Below are 26,047 nucleotides of genomic sequence, written 5' to 3' on the forward strand. Positions count from 1 at the left end.
GACTCTATAATTGAATGACACTTTAAAGTTTTCTGATCTACATACTATTAAACTTGGTCTCAAAGGCCATTGCTTCGCTGTGTAGTGGTTTACTCTGTCCCGAGTGTTCCACTCACGCAAGAAACAACATGATTTCGTAAATCGAGGCCTGCATTCCGCTTAATTGACCTATTACGTTTAGGTTTCCACATATTTGCCATTCGTGACCGTTATAACTAATTGCCTTTAGGAGGATACCAACGTTTACGTGCGTTTCCTTCATATGTACGGCATAAGTGATTGGTACCGAAAGGTAAATATTACCAATGTGTAGCAATACGGCTTTTAGGCATGACTTACTACTACTTACCATTTGCATTATGTCGCACCGACACAGATAGGTTTTACGGCGACTATGGAATAGGAAGGGCCTAGAAATGGGAAGGAAGTGGCCGTGGTCATAATTAACGTACCGTACAGCTCCAGCATTTGCCTAGTGTGAAATGAAAAACCACGGAAAGCCATCATCAGGGCAGCCGAGAGTGGGGTTCGAACCCACCGTCTCCCTGATACAAGTTTCACAGATGCGCGCCCCTAACCGTACGGCCAACCCACCCGGTAGACTTGACATTAAAGAATCAATAAGTAGGGTAAAACTTTACTTCTCGCAGCCCAACGTTTATAACATTATAGGGAAGTGAAAATAATGTAAATCTTACTTGGAATTCCTTTTAGAGGAGAGATGTGTTCATTGCCATGTCTAGGAACCCACCAGCCCGCCCCGAGAAATATACCGGTATTTACTTGTATAACCTAATAAAGAACAGTAGCCGCCATCGTCCATGACTCAAGTAGTTTCTTGCATTCTCATTGGTCATGGTGAACGGAATGTGACGTCATTGCCATCAATGCTGATAAATACATTGCGTTACCAACCCCGTCTGAATAAAAGCACAAACAAAAAAAACACCATGTAAAATTACAATGCAGCTTTAACCGTCCAGACCAATGGTCTTGTCCAGGTCTTATCCTAACCGTCCGCACGGCAAGAACCAGTCCAGACCAATCGTGTTTCCACATGAAACTAGAGGCGTAGGGCCGCTTCGCGGCTTCTAACCGTCCAGACCAATGGCCTTGTCCACGGCAAGAATCCTAACCGTCCAGACCAATCGTTTTGTCCACGGCAAGAATCCTAACCGTCCAGACCAATCGTGTTTCCACATGAAACTAGGGGCCTAAGGCCGCTTCGCGGCTTCTAACCGTCCAGACCAATGGTCTTGTCCACGGCAAGAATCCTAACCGTCCAGACCAATCGTCTTGTCCACGACAAGAATCCTAACCGTCCAGACCAATCGTGTTTTCACATCAAACTAGGGGCCTAAGGCCGCTTCGCGGCTTCTAACCGTCCAGACCAATGGTCTTGTCCACGGCAAGAATCCTAACAGTCCAGACCAATCGTCTTGTCCACGGCAAGAATCCTAACCGTCCAGACCAATCGTGTTTTCACATCAAACTAGGGGCCTAAGGCCGCTTCGCGGCTTCTAACCGTCCAGACCAATGGTCTTGTCCACGGCAAGAATCCTAACCGTCCAGACCAATCGTCTTGTCCACGGCAAGAATCCTAACCGTCCAGACTAATCGTCTTGCAACTAGCTATCGAAGCACCTCACTCATTAGTTCCTCCGTACAGAGGTTGGCAGCTCTGAGCATAGCTTCACAACATCCTTCCCGAGAAGGCAGCGAGCGTGTAAACAAACGACAGTCGTTCCGCGCGCAGCTGAATGTAGCGAGTGCTGGGCTGCGAGAAGTAAAGCATTGATATAAGTAGACCCAATTCATATGGAATAATTATGTTCTCTACCTAGCTGACGCACAAGCTCACTCACATTATTACAATAAATAACGTCACCCTTTTAATGTTGATAAGCTCTGTTGACGCATTCGATAAACTGAAAATTTAATACCTAGTTGTAACCGATTTCATTTCTTCAGACTGGGCTTGTGTGTGACTGAAATCACTTACAAGACCGTTTAGCAGTGACTGTTTTCTTTTTTTTTTTTTTTTGATTCAACGAATTTGGAATCGGAATCTGGAGTGAAGTAAGTACTGGGGCCAGCCTCAGGGTAAGAACTCGATGCTTCCTCTTGTGGGGTAAATTTTTGCGGGTGGTGTTGGGATAGGAAATGAATCATCTTGCTTAACAGGCCTTTTGCTCTGTCCATATCGTAGGAACAGCACACGGCATAAAAGGGTGAATGCCTTATAACCAGCCCCTGAGATTACGAGAAAATCCACATAAGCAATATTTAGGTGCAAAAATTCACCGTTATCTACTTTAGAGTTAACGTACAATTCATGCGATTTCTTAATTGTAGGAGAAATAATTTCTCTCTGAGATTTTGTAGTGAATTCACCACACACATAGCAAAATACATTCGGAGAATTTACCCACTGATGCGACATTGTTACTGTAAATTGCTATTCTGCACACTGGCAAATCAGTCTGACTTTTTGATACATATATATTTATCACCGGAGGAACGATATTCCTTTCAGAAAGAATGTAAAGAGGAAAGCTGCTATATAATCGATAACTTCTATGAGCGGCTGCATGCAGTCTTATGTGATGTTTACAATGCTGGAGTGCACACACGACAATCAGTAATAAAAAGCGGAATAGCATCCCTGAACGAAAATTTTACGAGATACGATATAATGGAATGCTTTTTCGAATTCAGAGCATACAGCAACATAAATAGTTCATATTTTCAAGTTTTAGCATATTTTTGTTGTCGCGCATTGTAACTGAGCACTTTTAGTATTATCGTAGGTAACATTTACTGGAAAAAGAGGTGTATGTATGTTGAGTGCTCAATCCAGAGGCTGGTTTGGACCTCAACAGCTCCGCCATCAGCCGTCATAGGTGGTCCAGGTGTCACTGAAGAGGCGTACTAGGGAAATGAGGAGTGAGGTAGTTTCCCGTTGCTTTCCTCACTAAGCCAGAAGTAGCTATTATATCACACTCTGCCAAGCCCACTGGAATGCCTGCACCAACCGACTCTATGAGTGAACCATTCATAACAGGGACTGACTGCATATGGAATGGCATTACAAGCATCACTCACACCTCGGTTACTTTCTTGTTTCCAACGCCAAGGATTAGACTGAGCTAGGGCAATGAAAGTAACACATTTATTCTAGACCATACTGGAAGACAAGGGCTTGCCAGTAAAGTCATGAAAGGGAGTTATGTGCTGGTTTCCCTGTCTATCCGAATTTCCGTGTACAATTATTGTTTCCTTCACATCCCAACAACATTAGGTTCATGAGGTCTAAGTTGGGCCTAAATATCTGGCGCGATGGCATTGGGATATTATATTCGAACGAGATGTGTGGAAAAATCCCTGGCCGGTCTCTTTGAAGGTTCCTTTGTCAGGCATGTATTGAAGGATTTATCCAATCCTCTGGTAGTCCACTAGAGTGCAACTCGTACATCGCTTATAACACCACAATCCATCGCACTAACACGCAGATTCTTAAACACGACAGACGGCGTAAACCCTCATCGGAGGATCAGCTGGCGGTAGTCGCTCGAAGTTATTGTTAATGACTAGAGTAACAACCTTACTCGGATTATAAAAGTTAAAGTCCAGCAAACTTAACTACTTAAGTAGCTCATAGTGTTTCTAGAAGCCTCAAGTCAGTGAAAGTGCCAGTTTTTCATATCCATCTAGCGGAGTAGGGACTCACTGAAAATTGTCTGATGTGGAATTTGATGGGAACCTATCAGTGTTAGTTATGGTTATGTAGGAAAGGAAGAATAAAAGGAAAATAAAGTGGATGGGATTAGTCGATTGCCAATTATTTTCTAATTCATTGTTACTAATAGATATTCTGCCAAATATACATCTTACAGATTAAACTCCTAATAAGCATTGTTCCTAATAATACGGTTTATACTTTTGTATAATGGACTTACGATTCCCAGTTGAATTTTCCTTCTAACAGAGATGTTTCGTGATAGTCATTGTTGATATTGAATTTAGTAACTTTTGCAAATAAAAATAATCATGAACTAAATTCTAAACCATGGGTTATTTCATCCAGGACAGAAGATGCATAATTAATCGAAGACGGATATATCTTTAAACTTCTAGTGGTTCCATTGCCTGTAATGCCAATTAAATAACAAAAATTCGATAAATTTATCCGTTTTAGGTCAATTCAAAAACGTGTCAGTAGTTTTTGGCTTTCGTGTCTGCCTGTTTTGTCTGTTTGTTTGTTTGTTACACCATCAGGAGTAAACGGCTGAACAGATCTCGAACAAACTTCACATTTAGAGTTACTCATCCAAGACTATGCCTCGATATGCTTATCCTTTAAAAATAATTGAAAATCCTGAAGGATTATAGGAATAGCAGAAGAGTTTCTTCTATTTTATCTTACGATATTATATACATCTTGACCTAAGTTCACATTTGGAATCTACTCATCTAAGCTCAGGTTTGGATATGCATATTATTTTAAAATCAGTGGATAGAGAGGGAATTTATAAGAAGTCTAGTAGAGGTCTTTTTCAATTTTTATCTTATACTATTGAGTATACAGATTGTGACAATAATGTTCGATGAATAGTCCCGTACTATCAACACAGATAAACAATGCACGACAGTGACCTTACTGTCCTTCGAAGTAGTCTCCTCCGACAACTATGTACTGCTGAGATCGGCGATATATTTCCTGGAAACTTTGCAAGTAGGCTTACTTTGGGATGTCGTTCAAAAGCCTCGTCACGTTTCGTTGGATTTCAGGAATATCATCAAATAGTTTTCCTTTCAAAGCGAGTTGAGTCGTGGGAATAGGAAGAAATGTGGAGGATTGAGATATGGCGAGTATGGGGAATGTTCAAGTTGCACCACCACTGTTTAACGATATTGGCTGTGCGTGGGCGAGCGTTGTCATGAACAAAAATCCATAAACTTTGTTGGGGGTCGTACCCTGCGTAGACGTTCCAGGAAAAGGGTTAAAATTTCAATGTAGCGTGCAGCATTCAACCTCGTTACCTCAGGTACAAATTCCTTGCGGATAATGCCTGGAATATCGGGCAAAGTGAGGGGCATCGTCTTGATGCGTGACTTTTCGGCTCGGACCATTTTCCGACCGGGGGGGGGGGGGGGGGAGGATCCCGGAGAACGCCATTCCATGCTTTGCAGTTTCGCTTCAGGGTCGTATCTGAGACACCACCTTTCATCCTCAGTGACAATACAGTTCAAGATATCTGGTGTCACATCTGCCGTTTCGACAAAATCCTGTGAATTCTCTAAACGTGCCTCTTCTGATCGTCAGTCAAGTGATATGGCACGAGACGAGGACTAACTTCTGGGTAACAATTTGTCACACGGATTCACGGTTAACCTGCCGTTCATTCAGTATTATGCGCGCAGTTAATCGCCGATCGTTCGTGTTGAATGTCCTCACCTTCCCATTGTTTTCGTCACTGATGGCGGTCACCGGTCATCCGCTACGGAGGTTGGCAGAAACACTTCCCCGGTCTCCTCGAAAGTGGGCGAACCACTCGTACCCACACTTCAAGGACAGTGCTTCATCTTCATAAACACGTACCAGCATCGCATGAGATTCCTTCGTTGTTTTGCCAAGCTTAAAGCAAAATAATTTCATGTTCCTGTTCGCAGTTCAGAACCAACGCACTAAACTCGCACTACGTGAAACAGATCTTACACGGCACACACACGATGCTCAACTGAACAACGTTAGGAGCAGGTGGTCAAAACCTGCTGCTACGCAGGTGCAGCCTTGTGTGTCACCAGTGTTGCCGGATCGACCGTTCTGACTTCATTCACTGAACTTCATTGCCACAGATTTTATCTCGAACAAACTTCATATTTAGGGTCTAGTCATACAGGAGCGAGTTTGAATATGCTTATCATTTAAAAATCACTGAAAATACTGGGGATGTATACGAAGACTAGAGGACGTTTCTTTCAATTTTCTCTTACAATATTAATTATATAACAACCAAACTGCGTATATAGTGTCTACTCATCCAAGGGCGAGTTTCGATATGCATATTATTCAATAATAACAGACTGGGGGTTTATAAGAAGATCAAAATCCTTAAAAGTTTTCTTTAATACTATTGATTATATCTCGAATGAACTTCATACTTAGAGACCACTCATCCAAGCGCAGGCTTCGATATGAAAAATTTAAAAATCACTGAACACACTAGGTTTTTATACGAAGACCAGACGAGACTTTTTCCCATTTTCTCTTACACTATTGACTATATTTCGACCAAACTTCATATTTAGTGTCTACTCATCCAGGAGCATGTTTTGATATGCATATCTTTTAACAAAACTAAATAGACTTGGGTTTTATTCGAAGACCATAAGAGATTCTTCCTTTATCTCCTAGACTGTTGATTATATCTCGACCAACCTTCACATCTAGAGTCCACTCATCCAAGCGCAGGTTTCGATATGCATATCATTTAATAATCACTGAATACACTGGGGTTTATGCGAAGACTGAGGGACTTCTTTTCAGTTTTTCTTACACTTGTTGATTGTACCTCGGCCTAACTTCATATCTTTAGTCTACTCATCCAGGAACAGGTTTCGATATGAATATCATTAAAAAATCACTGAATAGACTAGCAGTATATTGGCTAACAGAGGAGTTTACTCAATTTTATTTTTCACTATCGATTATACGCAAATTATGTGCATATCATTTAAAAGTCACTGAATAGACTGGAAGTTTATTTGCAAACAGAAGAGTTTATTAAATTTTCTTTTTCACTATTGATAGTACAAAAAATATATATAATATATGTGAAACGCCGGTTGGTTTTAAAAATAATCTTTGTACATAGTTTCGCTTAGTCTTCAAAGGACGGATATTTTCTACGGGCTTCATGCTCTGCAACCAGATTTTGAAGGATCCACAACATCAGAAAATCACAGAATGCATAATACTGTATTTCGCTTGGCTTGAATATTAGCCCCACCTAATGTATCTGAATATCGAGATAACTTGCGGTAGAACTTTTCTCTTTGATGTCTCTCCGTCCGCCTGTCTGTCTGTCCGATTACCTATCTATTTATACATTTCTAAAAGTGGAAAACTGCTGAACTTATCTAAAGCAAACTGCTTACTTGGATTCTACTCACTAAGGATTATGCTATCAGGTGCATATGATGTCATGGTAATCGTATGCAGTTGGTACTCATAGGAAGATTTTTCTCAAATATTTTCCTTAACAATAGGTCTATCAAACGACTTTGTACAACAAGCGTGTAAGAATGCATTGTTCCTGTCCTTCATTCCATGTACGTATTTATCGTACGACGGATAATAACGCAGTTGATTACGAAAATTTGAACTTTTCGTACAAGTCCCGTGGGATATGTGCATGTCACTTCAAGGTGGGCAACGGGAAAATCTAAAGAGCCATTTTACTCTTTTCTGTATGACAGACATTAAGGGAGGTACCATTAATGTCATAACGCCACGGCAGTGGTCAGAGATACAATAGGAAGCCTGAGAACCACGGAGAATTTCGCACAACTTCGGACTTGGAGCTGTACAGTTTAATAAATTCGGAAATCGTCATCATACTCTTGCGACATTGTTCAGCTTCATCATATTTCACGTTACAGTCACGCGCCTTCTTACGAAAATATGTTAATCTGTCGCAAAAAACATGTTGCTTCACATAAAGTACTAGAGGTAACGTGTAATCCACTGCAAATCCCCGTGCGAAGAACGGGTACAAATGCTAGTCTAAGAAATGAAATTCTTGGGGTACGTGGTCGTTAATGTCGTTTATTTCGCCAAATTTTGATATATTTATCCGTTTCAGATCAATTCAAGATTGTGTCAGTAGTTTGCCTGTTCGTCCATTTTTTGTCTCTTTATTTGTCTGTTTGTTCCACCTTCATGGGTAAACGGCTGCATAGATCTCGACAAATCTTTATATGTAGAGCCGACTCATCCAAGTGCAGGTTTTGACATGCACATCATTTTAAACTCACTGAGTGGACTGGGAGATTATCGGAAAACTGGAAGAGTCTTTTTAAGCTTCATATTACACTATGCAATATATCTCGACCAAACTTCATGTTTAGGGTCTACTTATTCAGTTCACGTTTCGATATACATGTTATTTAATAATCCCTGAACAGACTGGGAGGTTTATACGAAGAGCAGAAGAGTTTTTCCATTGCCTCTTGCACTATTGATTTTATCTCTACCGATCTTCGTATTTGAGTCTACACATACAGGAGCATGTTTCATTATATATAATTAAAACATTGCTAAATAAACTGCGGGTTTACAGGAAGACAAGGAGTTTTGTTTTTAATTTTTTCTTACAATGTTGGTTATATATCGGACAAACTTCATATCTAGTGTCAACTCACTCAGGTGCAAGCTTCTATAAGAATGTAATTTAAAAATCACTGAATGGCCTGGGAGTTTATGGGAAGACCAGATTTCTTTCTTCAATTTTTTCTTACACTATTGGTTATATGTAACATCTGTAGACTATACGTGAAACGCCCCTTCATTTTAAATAATTGTTGCACATAATTTCGCTTCCTTCAATACCAAGAAAACCGAGTACTTGGAGTGCGGTCCGCAGACAAACGGAACTATTCAGATAGGTGGTCAAGATCTCAATAAATTAGAACAGTTTAAGTACATTGGTTCTTTAGTCGACACTGAGTGTGACACAATTCCTGACGCCCGTGCACGAGTAAATGCGGCCAGGATGAAGTGGCGGCAAACTACTGGTGTTCATACCAATTCACCTGAAGTCCAATGCTTACAGGACTGTTGTTCGCCCAATCGCTCGGTATGGCTCTGAATGCTGGCCAGTAACAGCCAGGCACGAGTAAGCACTTCATGTCATGGAGATGCGCATGCTTTGCTGGTCACTTGGATTGATCCGGCTATATAATGTCACCATCCTAGTAATCCGTAAAATCATGGGATTTGTCCCGATCGTAGAAAAGTTGCGTGAGACCCGACTACGCCACATAGTGCGTAGTGAAGGTTCATGTATTGTACAGGCGGCACTTAGCACCACACCGTATGGAAATAGGCCACGTGGTGGGCCCAGGAATGGCTGGCTTGATCGTCTTCAAGGAGACATGCGCTTCGTTTAACTTGTTCCAAATGATGCCCTTAATAGAAGCAAGTGGAGACTGGGTTACAAAACAGAGGATCCTGCTCCATTGCGGGACGAACTCTACGGCCTTCATGCTCTGCAGCCGATAATGGACAGCCTCGCAGGCGTAGAGTCGTTTAAAGGATTCATATGAGGAGAAAATCATAGGATGCGTCATATTTCTCTCTCCCACCTAATGTATCTGAACACCGAGGTAACATGACGTAAAAAAATATATTTGGTATCTGTCTGTCAGGTTATCTATCTGTTTGCATTTTCCTAGAAGTGGAAAACTGCTGGACTTATTTCAAAAAACTAATTATTTGGATTCAACTCGCTCATGATTGTATTATCAGGTGCATATGATGTCATCGCAAACACATGGAGTTGGTATTTACAGGAAGATTATTTTCAAATATTTTCGTTAACATTAGGTTGATCCCACTGTCGGCAGCCCTGAAGATGGTATTCCGTGGTTTCTCATTTTCACACCTGGCAAATGTTGGGGGATGTACCTTAATTAATGCTACCGACGCTTCCTTCCCATTCCTACGCCTTTCCTCTCCCACCGTCGCCATAAGAGCTACCTGTGTCGGTGCGACGTGAAGCTAAAAGCAAAATGAGGTCCTTTATGCCATGTACGTATTTATCGTACGACGGATAATAACGCAGATCATTACGACAATATGAATTATTATTCCAAGTCCAGTGGGACGTGTCGTTCACTTAAAGGTGGGAAACGGGAAAATCTAAAGAGCCATTTTACTCCTTTCGACAGGAATGGTATTAAGGGAGGTATCCTTAACGTCAGAACTCCAAGAAAGTTGTCAGAGATACAATATGCAACCTGAGAACCACAACTTCGTATCAGGAACTGTACGGTACAATAAATGGGAAATCGTCATTCTCTCTCTCTTCATTATATTTCACGTTACTGCCACGTGCCTCCGTATGAAATATCATTTTAACGTGTCGCATTAAGAGTGTGAATAGATCCATGTTACTTCGTATAAAGTTCTGAAGGTAACATTTAATCCACTGCAAATTCCCGTGTGAAGAAATGCTACAAATGTTAGTAAGATGTATTTCGTAATTATTGTTTTTGTGTCTGAGACGAAAAGTCTTATAAATCCAGATGTTTAATAATTTGAAAGTTATTTTATATTTCTAACTAATTATGTAGTTAAACCATACGGATTTAGAGCAACTGAATATTTAAAAGTGTTAATAACAATGTTACTTATTAAATTAAGTTTAACATTTCACACAGAATTGCATTATTGATATTATTAAGTCCTCAATATGCCTTAACTTTATCCTCCTCACAGTACTTAGAAACATGTATTGCTAAGACAATACAATCTAGGTACATTTTAATACATTCATATTAAGACTAATTTACGTCTCAGGATGAGTGTACAAATGATATGTATTGGGAAATTATCGTCATTTCATTACGACAAACTGTGGTAGCTGAAAAAGGAATATGTTTTAGTGTCAGGATTGATTAAACCGATGATTTTGTGTGTTGTTGTGTAATATGTTACGACCCATCGATGAGACAAGTTATATCGAAATTGCGTTACAAAAATTTATTCTAGATGCTTGTTGTTTGAAGGGGCCTAACTTCTAGGTAATCGGCCGGAAATTATTCTAGAAAATGTGTTTTTAACCTTACAGGATTCTGTAGAAAACATCAAGGGAGGGCATCCGATTTTATGGACGGACATTGTTTGACATGACTATGAATTCTGAAATCCTCCTCTTTACACTTCAACATCCAAATAATGGCACTGTGGAAAATGTACAATCAATAATTTATAAAAATAAAGTTGTCTGTAATTTCGCTTATTTTGTCATTTTCTCATATATTTATCCGTTTTAGTTCAACTCTAGAACGTATCAATGGTTCTAAAAGTTCGTATCTCTTTGTCTGTCTGTCTGTCTGTCTGTCTGTCTGTCTGTCCGGCTGTTCCACTATCACGGCGAAACGGCTAGACAGATCTCGACCAAACTTCATATCTAGAGTATACTCATCCAGGGGAAGAGTTAGATATGCATATAATTTATAATCTAAGTGTGGTTGTTAATATTTCCACAGTACGCGCAGTGCAGATCATTATTTCACGCCGTAAGGTGCTTTCTGGGATTTGGTATAATTTTTAATGTATATCTATTCTACTCCCGTTTTCCCCTTTAATGTATTCCCTCTGCCTTGCCTGTTTAGACTTAAGTATTAACGCCGTAAGTCATCTTCTTATCTAGGAATCGCTGAGCTTAAATCTCTCTTCTGTTACCGCTTTCATGAATCCGTAACTAATATGATCAAAATTTAGATCGGGATATTTAAATTTTGCAACCATCCACTTCCATCGTTTCTAGCTTTAGATAGGTGGCGGTGTTGATTACTGTTTTAAGAGGAACAGAGATGAATTTCTATATTATTATAATTAAAACAACCAATTCGATACTGTCTGACATTAGGGAAAGGGGCCTGCCTTTATAATGTAAACCCTACATGTACATTGTAAATGGCAGTAGACAAGTGAGCCTGCCCTTAGAGTAGAAACTTCCGAATTCATTTGTTAAGTGCCATAGGAAACGTTGCCTTCCAGTTTCATCAAAATTATCCAAAGCGCACCTTATATCGCAAACAACATTTGGGATCCTCACACTGGTGTTTCTCGGATAACGATAAGAGACATACAATTTTACTTACTGCGTGTACAGCAATTTACGCAGAAATCCGTATACAGTGTGCAATACCGTAGCGAATCACGGGTACATTTGCTATTTTGTTATACAGCCGTCGCATATAATGGAAAGTTATATGCGAAATCTAATACAATAAGTATAAAGATTGTACACCTCATGCAGTACCGATTTAGACGAAAGATAACGTACAAATAATCAGAGGACTAAAACACCTTCCACATAGCATACTCATTCACAGAATTGAGAGAGAACAGAATCAGAAGCGAAATACATTAAGTAAAACTAAAGCGAGTTGCTTAAGGACAACAGGAACTTCCTCTAGCACAGATTTTTAGAACGTATCCATGGGGAATCCCTTCAGGACTGTTGAGTCAACTTTCCGATAGATAAAACTCTTAAAATCAACGTTAGAGGGGAAAATAAAAGCGTGATCAACCAACAAACTCTTTGTCGTGAGAAAACCTTATGGAAATACTTGCAAGAGGAAGGCGGGTATGTTAAGACTCAGGTCATGGGTGACCCAGTTGTTATATATATGGGGAAAGTTTGGGGAGGAAACGGAAACAGAGTATGGAGTTATTTAGGAATTTTATTATAACATAGTATTAAGGAAAATAATAAGGAATGGGAGGGTAGTAATTGTTTCTGTCTTCAAGTAATATGGCTTCCAATTATGTTCATCATGTTATCCTTAGTTGTCTTCTTTGCTAAATTCAATATGTTTTTAAGTTCCTTGAACCTCTCCTTACTCCCGCATCGATTCCTTACTTTATTCCTATCTAATCTGCACTTCCTTCTTAATCTCTATATCTCCCTGTTATAAGTCTTTACCATTCATTACAACTTTCAATGTATATGCCTGCTTTTACACTCCTCAACAATTACTTTAAACCCAGCCCATAGTGTATTTTCATTTCTATTTACCATTTTTCATTTACCACAATTGCTTTCTTAACCCTAGAATGCTTATCTGGGTGGTGCGCTACCCCACTTCTGTATATAATTTTTTACAATGTGGTCGTTTGTGGCCATTGCCTTGTCCCATCCATCATAGTCGCTAACGAAGATGAGCTCAATAACACCACCTGTTTTTTACTGGCCTACACTGAACACAGCTGTATTGAGAAGTATTTTGGGGTCATGTGTGACCCCTGCACACATGTATAAGGATCGTACTTTTCGATACGTGTAGCCTATAGAATATAGCAATGGCATTTAGAGTGGCTGATAAAATTCTTGCTAACAATGTTAGCTCTATCCTAGATGAAGAGAGTGATTATGAAAATAATAGAAGAATGTGTTGAAATACCAGGTATTCCTTATACGAGAACTAGACATGATCCGAAGGAAAGCAGCACGAATTGTTCTTAGTGATTCCCGACGAAAAATCAGTAATGCGAAAATGTTCCAAACTTCAGGCTGCAAAGACTTCGGAGTAAGGAAGCGAGCTGCTCGACTAACTCGTATTTTTCGAGCTGCGAGTGGAGAGATGTATGCAACGATATTAGTAGAAGAATAAGCTTGAGTGGAGTAGAGCATTAAAATATAGCAAATATCGTACAATTTTAATTTGAAAGGGGATAATTGGAGAAATTATTTTTGTAGGACGAGGGTAATATAGCTAGGGAAATGTTCGATATTTTTAAAAAAAATCGAAAACATTGCACCGAGCTCGATAGCTGCAGTCGCTTAAGTGCGGTCAGTATCCAGTATTCAGGAGAGAGTGGGTTCGAATCCCACTGTCGGCAGCCCTGGAGATGGTTTTCCGTGGTTTTCCATTTTCACACCAGGCAAATGTTGGGGCTGTACCTTAATTAAGGCCACGGTCGCTTTCTTCCCACTTCCAGCCCTCTCCTGTCCCATCGTCGCCATAAGACCTATCTGTGTCGGTGCGACCTAAAACAAATAGCAAAAAAAAAACATTGAATAATGCTAAGTAAACAACTGAATGGGGAATCTGCAACCTTGGCGACAGCCCTAAATGCGGATCATTCATGATATATTGATGATTGGAAATATGACTACAACCAAAACGAGAATGTAGGAGGCGTAGTAAACTTTGTGATCATATTTTAAACAATGATAAGCCTAGAATTACTTGTGAGAAGTTTATGCTGTTACCTTGATGGAACATTTAAAGCTTCCCCAATAATATTTATTCACAAAGTTACCAAAACCTAATATTTAGAAGCCGAGAAGTACATCCATGTGAAGAGAAGTTAGCATTCCCATTTAAAACATATTTTTGTATGTATAAAACTGTACTGTCCGACGTTGTAAATAAAGCACGTGAATTCGGAATAATTGTTACCTCCCGTGAGAAAATTATAAGACTTTTATATGGGTATAATTATTAATGTAATCTTTAAGCTTTTCAGTATACCGATATTAGAAATTAAAACACATACAACATACCCGCAAAATACACAAACTAATTAACAAAATATAACATGTTTGAGTTTTCTAGAACCTCTTTTGATTTTATCAAGTTACATTAAATCGTGCCTATAAATGTCCAATATCTTTAAAGTTGCATAGACTTGTCCATAATTGTGAACTGGTGGTGTTATCAACAAGTGAGACAAACAATGATTTTATTACACTTCAGTCTTCAACTGTCGCCTTAACCTTACTAAATTTAGGAATGTTATTTTTACTTAACCTAAGCTGCAACTCGTCCATTGCCTCAAGCAACTACGTGTGGACTGAAGCGTGACTTCATCTACCTCAGTTATCACTCTTTAAATGTTTATTTGAATTTTTTCGAGGCCTATTTTCTCGATAATGCCCGGATATCTCTGGGCAAATGTCTTGAAATCAGTTGCCCGTCTGCCGAAAAGTCTCCTTGTGATCATAAAGAGGTGCACTAGTCATGTGTTTGCCCCAAATACACACCACCATTCTTCAGTAACTCGACGAACGATTTACTAAGCCTTTGTTAATACTTCACGAAGCACCGGTGCTCAGCCTTTAACTTAAATATTTAATCGTTTACTTGAAACTATATGATACAATGACACAAATATAAGTCCGAGTTCATTTTTGTGGATTATGCTGTCAGAAATTAGTGCTTGCAAAATTCCCGATGCTTTGGTATCATGAAAATGTAAGTACCACATTGTAATATATTGAAATAGAGTGTTTGAGTGTGCGTGAAGGAATAAGTTAACTTGCAGTGTGTATGTCACCTTGTCTCATTATCTGAAGGGCCTGTTAGCAATCTTACCTTCATTATCAAAATGTAACTCTATGTTTACTCTTACATCGTTCTTGCGGTAGACGTAAACACCGAGAACTCAGTTTGGGCTTGGTCCATTTCTCTCCCGTCACACCCCTCCCCACCGCCACTCCCTGCCCAGGTCAATACTTTTCTTTATTGTTGGTGGGTCGCAACCAAGCTCCCTGTTGATCTGTGAGAGGTCTTGACCTGACGGAACTCGACCTACTGCCTCACCCCGTTAAGTTGCTGACAACTGTTCACAATACCCTGCCCAGAAGCTACTGCGAGACTGTGCTATAGCGGTAGAATAAATATCATATGCACGTACTCAAACCAGTTCTGTAATATTGACGTGTAACTAGTATAGAAAATTTTAGATTGATGCAGCCACGGGCCATATTGAAGAAAACATGATAATCTATACTTAGAAAAGTCGTACTGGGAATACGTGTTTTATCTTATGACGACTTGGATTGAAGTCTCCACGAGCCATTATTTGGTTTCTTCAGTTTTCTTTGACACGGCAAAACCCCCATTAGATTATCATGCCCAGTGTAATAAATATTTTACTCATAAAGATAGAACACATTTAGATGGCCTAGACTGAATACCTTGTATCTCAAAAGGTTCTTCCTACCCATTATTTCCCTTAAGACTGGTCACGCCTTCCAGCCACATTTGGATGCTCAGACCATCAGAACAATGTTCGTTGGGTTTATTTTCCTATGCTGACGCGTAAATGAAAATGAACCTTATAAAAAACTAGCAAGATACCCGTGCTTCGCTACGGTATTATACTGAAATTTATAATTGAATGCTTATTGTTTTATATATAATCCGCCGAAATTCGCGATTTGACTCGTTCTCTGAGAGAATCCGCCAAAATTCGCGATCTGACTCGTTTTATAATAGATTACGGCAAGTTTCCTCCCATCCTTCAATCTTTCTTCCCAGCAATCGATTTCGTACTTCCCGGGCTAGGTCCAGGTATTCCACCCGGCCAGTTGGGTCCCTAAATCTTTGCCATCTTTTCCTATAAGAATTTTTGATATATATATCAAATCCTTCAGCAGATCCGGGGTGGTGTCGTCTTGGGTGCCTTGGCGGTACTGAACCCGCGGTCGGACTGCATTCTTAGTCATTACCCGTCCAGGACCCGTTTTCAGCACGGTCCGCACATTTGACGACGGTCCAGAACATTATTATTATTATTATTATTATTATTATTATTATTATTATTATTATTATTATTATTATTATTATTATTATTATTATTATTATTATTAAGACCGCTACTTGGCGGTAAATTACATGTGCTGCCATTGTCATTGTTGAGAATATGACCAGCACCATTGTAGCGCGTAGGCAAGTGTGCGGGATTTCTGGCGATACGAATGACATACTTCCGTGCATTATTGACCTTATTATAGAGGTGAAAAATAGGACGGTCAATATCATTCCTATCGTTTATTTCAAATGTGTTTAAATTTTTATTTATATGCCAGGAGAATCTACTGTAATCTAAGAACGTTCTCCGAAGGAAAAGATGGCTCTTGAAAACGAACCCAGGAAACATTAATAATGATCGGTTTATGATCAGAATAAGTACATCGAAAATCTACAGCCTGTTTCCAGTCATTCCTAAGGGTCAGGAAAGGAATGAATAAAGCCCCCATCTAGCGACGACAACAGGAATTGTGCCGGCTGCCGAAACCTGCCGCACTCCTCTGGGGCAATGATTAATGAATGACAAATGAAATGAAATGATATTGGACAGTGTTGCTGGAATGAATGGTGACAGGAAAAACCTGTCCCGCCTCCGTTTTGTCCAGCACGAATGTCACATGTAGAGACCAGGATTTCAACCAGGGAACCCAGCTTTGAGAGGCCGGCGCGATGCCGCCTGAGCAACGGAGGCTCCTTATAAATACATTATGAACAGTAAAATCAATTGGTCTCACCTCCGTTTACACCCCACCGCCGTTAAGTTTATTTACCCAACCCACCCAAAAGAACTAAAAGAAGGCGTGTTTCATTATGTTTAAAGGAGATTCCAAACACCAATGTTCACGTCTATTACCTTTAGTTTTGAGATAATTAATTTTAAATTCTTTAACCCCCCCCCCCCGCATTCATTGGATTTTCCGACAATAGGTGTTTCTTTACTTTTACGGCAGATTCCAAATATCAAATTTCACGTCTGTAACAACATTTTTGAGATAACAGTAGTCTAATTAAAATAATTCAACACCATTTTCAGTCCCTTTTACCCCCCTCTCCACCCATGTGGTATTTCCGAAAACAAAAAAATACACGTTTCTTTATTTTTAACAGAGATAAAAATACCATTTTTCACTTCTGTAACATGTTAAGTTTTGAGATGCACTGTATAAAAATTAACCCCCCCTTGTCATCCCCCATTAATTTGATTTTCCAAAAGCAAAAAGAAATGTTTCTTTATTTTGAAATGAGATCCCAAATACCAATTTTCAGGTCTGTAATATCTTCAGTTTCTGAGATTTAAGTATCCTCATTAAAGGCATTCAACCCTTTTTTCACCCTCTTCCACCCTTCCTATAGGGATTTTTCGAAAAAAAATTAGTGTTCCTTTCTTTTTAAAGCAGATTCTAAATACCAATTTTTACATCTGTAAACTTTTAAAGTTTTAAGATATAAACACACTCATTTTAAAAATTCACCCCCCTTTTCACCCCCCGATTATTTGGATTTTCCAAGAACGAAAAAATACGTGTTTCCTTATTTTTAAAGTGGATCCCCAATACCAATTTTCAGGTCTGAAATATCTTCAGGTTCTGAAATATAAGTAGCCTCATTAAAGGCATTCAACCCTTTTTTCACCCTCTTCCACCCTTCCTATCGGGATTTTCCGAAAACAAAAAAAAAACGTTTTTCTTTACTTTTAAAGGAGATTCTAAATACCATATTTTACATCTATAAACTTTAAAAGTTTGGAGATATAGATACACTCATTTTAAAAATTCACCCCCCTTTCACCCCCCCCCCCCATTAACTGGATTTTCCAAAAACAAAAAAATACGTGTTTCCTTATTTTTGAAGGAGATCCCAAACACTAAAATTCACGTCTGTAATATCTTCAGTTTCTGAGATATAAGTATCCTCATTAAAGGCATTCAACCCATTTTTCACCCCTTTTCACCCCTCCTATTGGGATTTTCCGAAAAAAAGTGACTTTTTATTTTTAATGAAGATTCTAAATATCAATTTTTACATCTGTAATCTTTAAAAGTTTTGAGATATAGATGCACTCATTTTAAAAATTCACCCCCCTTTTTACCCTCCCATTAATTGGATTTTTCAAAAACCAAAAAATACGTGTTTCTTTATTTTTAAGAGAGATCAAAAATACAAATTTTCAGGTCTGTAATATCTTCAGTTTCTGAGATATACGTACCGGTATCCTGATTTAAGGCATTCAACCACTTTTTCACCCTTTTCCACCCCTCCTATTGGGATTTTCCGAAAACAAAAAAATACGCTTTTCCTTATTTTTAATGAAGATTCTAAATACCAATTTTTACATCTGTAAGCTCTTAAAGTTTTGAGATATAGGTACACTCATTTTACAATTTCACCCCCCTTTTTCACCCCCTTAGCGACGGAATATCCAAAAATCCTCTCTTAGCGAGCACCTACGTTTTAATATAAATGTATCTCCAAAATTTCATTTCTTTATGTCCAGTAGTTTTGGCTCGGCGATGATGAATCAGTCAGTCAGTCAGGACAAGTTATTTTATATATATAGATATATTCTAGGAGTTAGTCAATAAGTCACGCAGACATACGGTACGGTAAGGTTAATTTTCCTTCACACGTCGACATAGGAATAGAGAACACAATGAACCTTGTTCTGATGGACTGCATATTCATGCGTGGCTGGGAGGCGTAACCACTCTTAAGAGAAATATTTGATAGGAAGAACTTTGTGAGACACGAGGTTTTCATTCTAGGCCATCGATTTGTGACAGAATGTTCCATAAAGAACTACCTAAATTATTCATTACCTCCATCAAAAACCCATCTGTCATTACTGCTTCGTTTATTAATTAGGTACAATTAGAAAATTCCGATAATGAAGCTGTCTTTAAAAGTTATCAACTGGACTTGGGTTACGGGGGTGGGTCAATATCCGGACAGCTTTTATTTCCGGACACTCGTAACGTCTATGTGGTTTACATTTGAAATAAGCGTCAGATGTGTTTGGAAACATAACTAGATGACTGCACCACTTGTGTTACGAAGTCGGCTTTGACAGTAATTTTTTTTATTTGGAGCTTCTGTTTGGTACCTTTTCTTCATGTGAGGCTTCTGCAGCTCGGACTGGTATGGCAGAATTACAGAATTATAGACTATATAAACAACAGGTACGGGGAAATTGACAAAGGAAGTGACACCAGCTACGTAGAGGATGAGAATAATCCAGATTTTAATTTAAGTGTGATACCAATTTGGAACAGGGTGAGGAATGCGAGGAAGAAGGAGAAGAATTATTTCTAGGAACAATCTGCATAAACAAAACCTGCCATACAGTTTATATTGTAGAAACCTAATAGTACAATCCTGAATGTTATTTGGGTCAATACTTTCATTATTCAGACATCACTGAACAACTACACATTTGTGATCACCTGCGGTTTTTTAAAAACTTTGGGTTGGCAGCTGACTGAGCCATAACTCAAGCAATTTTCAATGGATGATATCCCAACGAACTACGAATGCTACTTAAATAATGATCAAAATGGCTATTCCAAAGAGACCATTAAAGAAAAATGCTCCAAGAAAGAAACAATGTGCACTGTTTCCCCATTCTGCTGAAAATAAAAGGAAAAATCAGTAATGTGCGAAATATGAACGTCTAAACTGCCAAACATGTCGTTCCATGGTGTGCAAAGAGTGTAGAAATGACATCATACAGAGTTTTTGAAAATGACGAAAGTGCCATTGAAATAAAGTACCTTCCGTTTTTAATAGGATGCGAGATTTTAAGATGACTTCCAACATGTTTCAGAGAAATAAAACACTTCAGTGTAGTGAAGTGTAGTTCATTGAAGTTTGTAGTTTCAGCAACATCACGCCTAAAACATTAGTGCGTATGTTTTCAATTTTGATAATATTAACGACATTCTTTTATCGTTACCTATGCTCTTTTAGGTACAAATTAACAGAATATATGTGTAATTTCCCCAAAAGTTATATAATATGTATTTGCGATTAAATTCACTGTGATATCTTTTTTGACCCCACAAATCCCTTTTGGACCTAAATTTCTTGCAACAGTGGTTCAGGGTTAGATGTGGTTTGTTTGGATAGGTATTCGTGACAGGAATATGGAGGAAAGTAGTAGGTTTTCGTATAGCCTACATGTGGTATAGGAACTGGAAGACAGGAGAGTTTGAAAATAAACTAGATTTACTCACCACACATTAATTTGTAATATTCTTTCCAGCTCCTTGGTTGAATGATCATTGGAATGGCCTTTGATTCAGAGGGAGCTTGTTTTGAAAAACTCGTCAGAGTCCGGGATTTTTACTGCATATGGCTAATTCCTATGTCTCTGGGACTAGGTGTATGTGTCTGTCTTAATGCACAACTCTTCATGTACACTCAAGATACCATACAAACAACCACCACAAAAGCACATAGTGGCCCATGGGTAGAGTTATCTGGTCGAAAAACTTGGCCAAGTGTACGCTGAGCGCTGAAACACGAATTTGGAAAAAGGCCAAGAAGAAAAATAAATTTTGAACTGTCGATATGAAATGACCATATTTTAGGTATCTGGCTATAGTCTCTCAAAAAATTAAGTGAAAATTGAATTGAAGTGTTAAAATGTTTAATAGTGCTTCTCTTAAGAATCTCCGTGTCATTGAAGGTATTGTTCAACCTCCCGATACTGCGTTAAATTACCACAAGGTGTATAGATTTCAGTATTTACCATGGTAGCGCAAACGTCCTCCCTGGAAACTTTCCTGTAAATCAGCGCAGAGAATCAGACTTTGCTGTGCTCCCGACCCAAAGCAGTTAGAGGTTTTGATCTTGAGAAGTTCTTCATATTTCACTGCCTCCCTTACTTCTAGTATCTCATTCTCTCCCTGCCCCACCACACTGGATGGCTCTCCACAGTTGACGAGACGGAAGGGAGAGGGGCAAAAGCGTCCCAGATGACAGTTTACTTGTCCCCTAGTCGGAACAACGCTGCCACAATGGAAACAACAAAGAAATTGCAGGTTAGGTTGCAGGAGGGAGAATTCTCCGCGACCCCTGTCGGATGGCTGTCAGTGAGACACACAGTCAACAACGGCTGCCTACACTCGCAGGGATGATGATTTGTTTGCTTATCAAATAATACCTCCTACCAAGTCTTTGAAGGTTACTTTATCTGCAGCAAGGAGCTGCTGTTTGAGTTACAGCCTTTGTTTTTCCACACCAACAGTTGATGCTGGACACTCTCAAGGATTTTCTAATGGAAGATACGGCTACCAATTAAAACAAACTAATTACATCCGACATCTGTTTTAACAGTAAAATCTCGGCTCTGATTCCAGGTAATATACACTGGATTATAATTAAAATGTACAGGGGGAATTTTAAACAGCCTGCATACCGTAGGACGGAATAAACGCATATATGTAAACATTGAAATAATACTATCTTTAAGAATGCGTTTACTTTGAAATTAAAAATTTTCAATAGATTTTAATTGGAGTTCATCTACAGTATTAATGTACAACTTTGTTTGCTTGTGTATCCATCGCGAGAAATCAGAACGGAGTTTCCAGAATTCCTCAAAACTCTGTATTTAAGATAAAAATTGGCTAGACTAAACAAAATGCTGTATATTATTTCGATAATATACAATGGCGTAGCAATGTTAAGGAGGCAAAATAAATCCCTAATACCTCCATTAATATGAGCTGTGTTCAAAAACTGTACTCCGGGTAAATTGTGCAAGATATAACTTTAAATATTTTATGAGCCATGTTTTTTAACATAGAACAGTAATAAGGGAGGTATTAGCAATTATTTAATTTTTACAAACTTGCCCATATCCCCCGAACTGTTTGTTGTATTAAAAACTGCACTCAGCAAAAGTTTACATACAGTCAAATATCTAATATTTTATACATAAATCATTGTTTTCGTACGAACCACAATAATAGCGATATCATTGAATTTAGATATTTATGCCATCATCGACTTGTCTACTGTAAATGACGTTACACTGAATGGCCATTGTTAATAATGAGGTATAATATCTCTAAAGCCAGTTATCACCACCAGAGGAACTTATCGCTACAATTATACAAATGCTAACCCACCAAAGGCAGATTCAATACATGGTTATTTATTAAATAGAATTATACAGTTGTCTGTGGACATCAGATTATTGCCTCGTATTTTATTCTTCATGTCGAATTACCTATACAAATTTCTAATATACAATAGGTCCAATTCAAAATGTCTGTGTTAACAACACGGGAAAGTTTGTCAACAAATTCAAATATTTCGAATGTAGGAGTAGCTGGGTTCGAATGTAGGTGTTATTTGATCAGCATACATTAGTGTAGCAATATAAAAGGGGAGAAGGAAGAAAATATAAAATTTCTCCTTAATATTAACTGTATCACAAAGCTATACATTATAAATTTTGTGTAAACTGTAATGTTTTATCTATTATGTTTCATGCATATTTACCATACAATCATTATATTAATTAAGATATCTCCAAAATTATTTTTATTTTTAAAACTGTACCTTAAAAACCTGATTGGCAACACAGTTATCGCTTATTTCATATCCAATACAGTTTTGCCGAGCGGAATACCAGAGATAATCGCAAATTTAGATTCCTACGTCCATCAACGTTAAATATCGTTGACATGGAAATATTGTTCTGTGGTCATGTTACCATGTTTTCTTCTTCGAGTAGTTTATACATTTACTTATTCAAAATTAATTTTGGCAGATTGAAGATTCTGACAGTTATTAATTTACAAGTTAACAGGAAATTGAGATTAATGTTTTATAAGACGCAAGTCCTTGTGGTAATTAATCGATTTCATCAAAATATAAAGAAAAAGCGCAGAAGAGTAAGGGGATTCATTAATGAAGTGGGAAATGAAAGACTCATTCGACCTTAGATGCCACAATATCGTCCATCCAGAAGGCTATATTAGAGTAAATCATGCAATTATTTACCTTCATTATACCTACTACATTTAAACTATTCCCTAAAGTATCAAAAACGTTCGTGCTTCAAATGTGAGGGCGTGCAATTTCCTAACCCTTAAATATCATTATAGTGATTGGTTTAAAATGGGGTGTGCACATCACCGTTGGATGAATGATTGAATCAATCAATCAATAAATCAATCAATCAATCAATCAATCAATCAATCAATCAATCAATCAATCAATCAATCAATCAATCAGGTGGCAGTTTCCTTATCAATTCTTCAACTAGTGTTTTCTTAAAATATTTCCAAGTTCCTTCAAATATGTCAAACATTCCTTGGATAAATAATTCTAATCACTTCTTCCTCTTCCCACGAGTATACATATATATCTACGGTAAATAGTCCTCATGAATTCCAATATTATGATAAATTATGACATATCGATGGCCTAGACTGAATACATCGTATCTCAAAAAGTTCTTCCTATCCATTATTTCCCTTAAGACTGGCCACGCCTCCCAGCCACATTTGGATATGCAGTCCATCAGAACAATGGTCGTTGGGTTTATTTTCCTATGCTGACGCGTAAAGGAAAATGAACCTTATAAAAATTATACTCTAGGAGTTAGTAAATAAGTCACGCAGACATACTTTCCTATAGTACGGTACGGTAAGGTTCATTTTCCTTCACCCGTCGGCATAGGAATAAAGAACACAACGAACATTGTTCTGATGGACTGCATGTTCATGTGTGGCTGGGTGGCGTAACCAGTCTTAAGGGAAATAATGGATAGGAATAACTTTGTGAGATACTAGGTTTTCATTCTAGGCCATCGATATCATACTTTAGAAACTTCGCTGACTGATTCTTCTACTAATATCGCAAGCCACTTCTCTATAGATAGCTCGGAACATATCGCTTAGTCGAGCGTCTCCTTACTCTCAAGTCGTCCCAGTCCAAGGATGCAACATTTTTGTAGCGCTACTCTTTTGCTGAAAATCACCCAGAATTAATCGTGATACTTATTTCCCTTTGGATGGTTTTCTCGTATAAAGTAAAGTAGGTGTACATCCCATACACTGGATCCATGCTGTAACTGGGGTCTTGTCAGAGACTTGCACACGTTCTCTTTAACATCCTTTCTACAACTCCAACCCTAAATATTCTCTAATTACTTCAGACTGGGCCAGAAATTGGATTATGTGTACCTCCACATCCTTGGAGATAGGCTTCGTGGATCAAATGTTGTTACCTTTGAGATGAAGACTCGAGTTCTCTCTCTTTTCTAAACAGTAAACATATTATCATGGAAGAATACGTAGAAAATATGTTACTTTAATATTAGAACTCCAAATGGTCATACTCTACACATGTAGCAAATAGGTAACGGGTTTAATATATACCTATTAATCTATATAAACTCTCGGTCTGTTTGTATGTCACTGAGTGCTTCTTATACTGTACAAATCTATACGGTGCACAAATTCCAGCCACATGCTGTATATATACCTTTTAGAACATTGCGAGTAACATTGTCTACAAGAGATTTCTACATCCTATCCTTATTTGAAGCCCTTTGGTACGTATTAATATGCTGACATAGGCGATATATCGATTTTGTCATATAAGAACGAGACAAAGCTAATTTTAAGCCTCTCAACGCTAGGAACAAAGCTAGGGTAGTCCCCAAGTGACCAGAAATTCACGCCTTAAAGCCCTAAGGCCTACTATTTTAGAGAAAGTTGCTCTAGGAATCGAATCATGAAAAGACCGGCCGTAACCTCGACAATTTCACCGCCTAGAATCCAATGTACCTATCAGAAGGAAGGCCGATTTGCGTACAGAACGTAGTGAATCATTATATTCGGCCCTATTTAAAGAGAAATACACATTTTAAATCCTGAAGGAAAATTAACTACAGGTAACCGTATCACAATGTTCGGCCTACGAGTTTGTTGTAAATGTAGGAAAGCACGGAACTCCTCTTCTAGGGTGGCCGAGTTGGGAATAGAAACAGTCCCATTTCATAATTTCTTGGAAGAAGTGGGAGTCGAACCCACGATATTTGGACCTTAGTCTAAATATGTACTCTACGGCGTTCTAGGATAAAGGCCTTGTTCGAAGTAGACAGGTGCGTGAGTATAGGCAAGGACAAGGATAGGTTTTGTTTAAATGTTTTTAACTCATACCTAGCGTAGATATGCCGCGATATTTTTAGCTACTAAATCAATATTTCCATATTATTATCAGCATAGTGATTGTAAATATCACCAAAGATTTGCTTTCGCCATTTACAGTACATAATGTCTAAATATTTTAAACTCCTAGCTAGTGTCAATCTGCCGAGATACATGTCTGAGGTTACTTTATTCACATTTTCATAGTAGTCACATTATATGTCCGGCTCCTTGGCTAAATGGTCAGGCCTTCAGTTTAGAGGGCCCCGGGTTCGATTCCGGGCGGGTCGGAGGTTTTAAAGTGAAACGTTTAATTCCCCTGGCTCAAGGGCTGGATGTTTATACTGTCACCAACATATCTGCAACTCACCCTCGTGAGACGGTCTGATTCAAAAGGGCTGCACTTTACACGAAATAATAAAACGCATAGTTAGTGCTTCGTTCGCTATTTGTAAGGCCGAAAAAATAGAAGGAATATCCTAAAAAAACTGACCTTATTTCTAATAACATTTCCAAGGCGCTGAATGTAAGTTCCCTGGGAG

This window comes from Anabrus simplex, chromosome 1 (genome assembly GCF_040414725.1).
Source record: "Anabrus simplex isolate iqAnaSimp1 chromosome 1, ASM4041472v1, whole genome shotgun sequence".
NCBI classification, from domain to species: domain Eukaryota; kingdom Metazoa; phylum Arthropoda; class Insecta; order Orthoptera; family Tettigoniidae; genus Anabrus; species Anabrus simplex.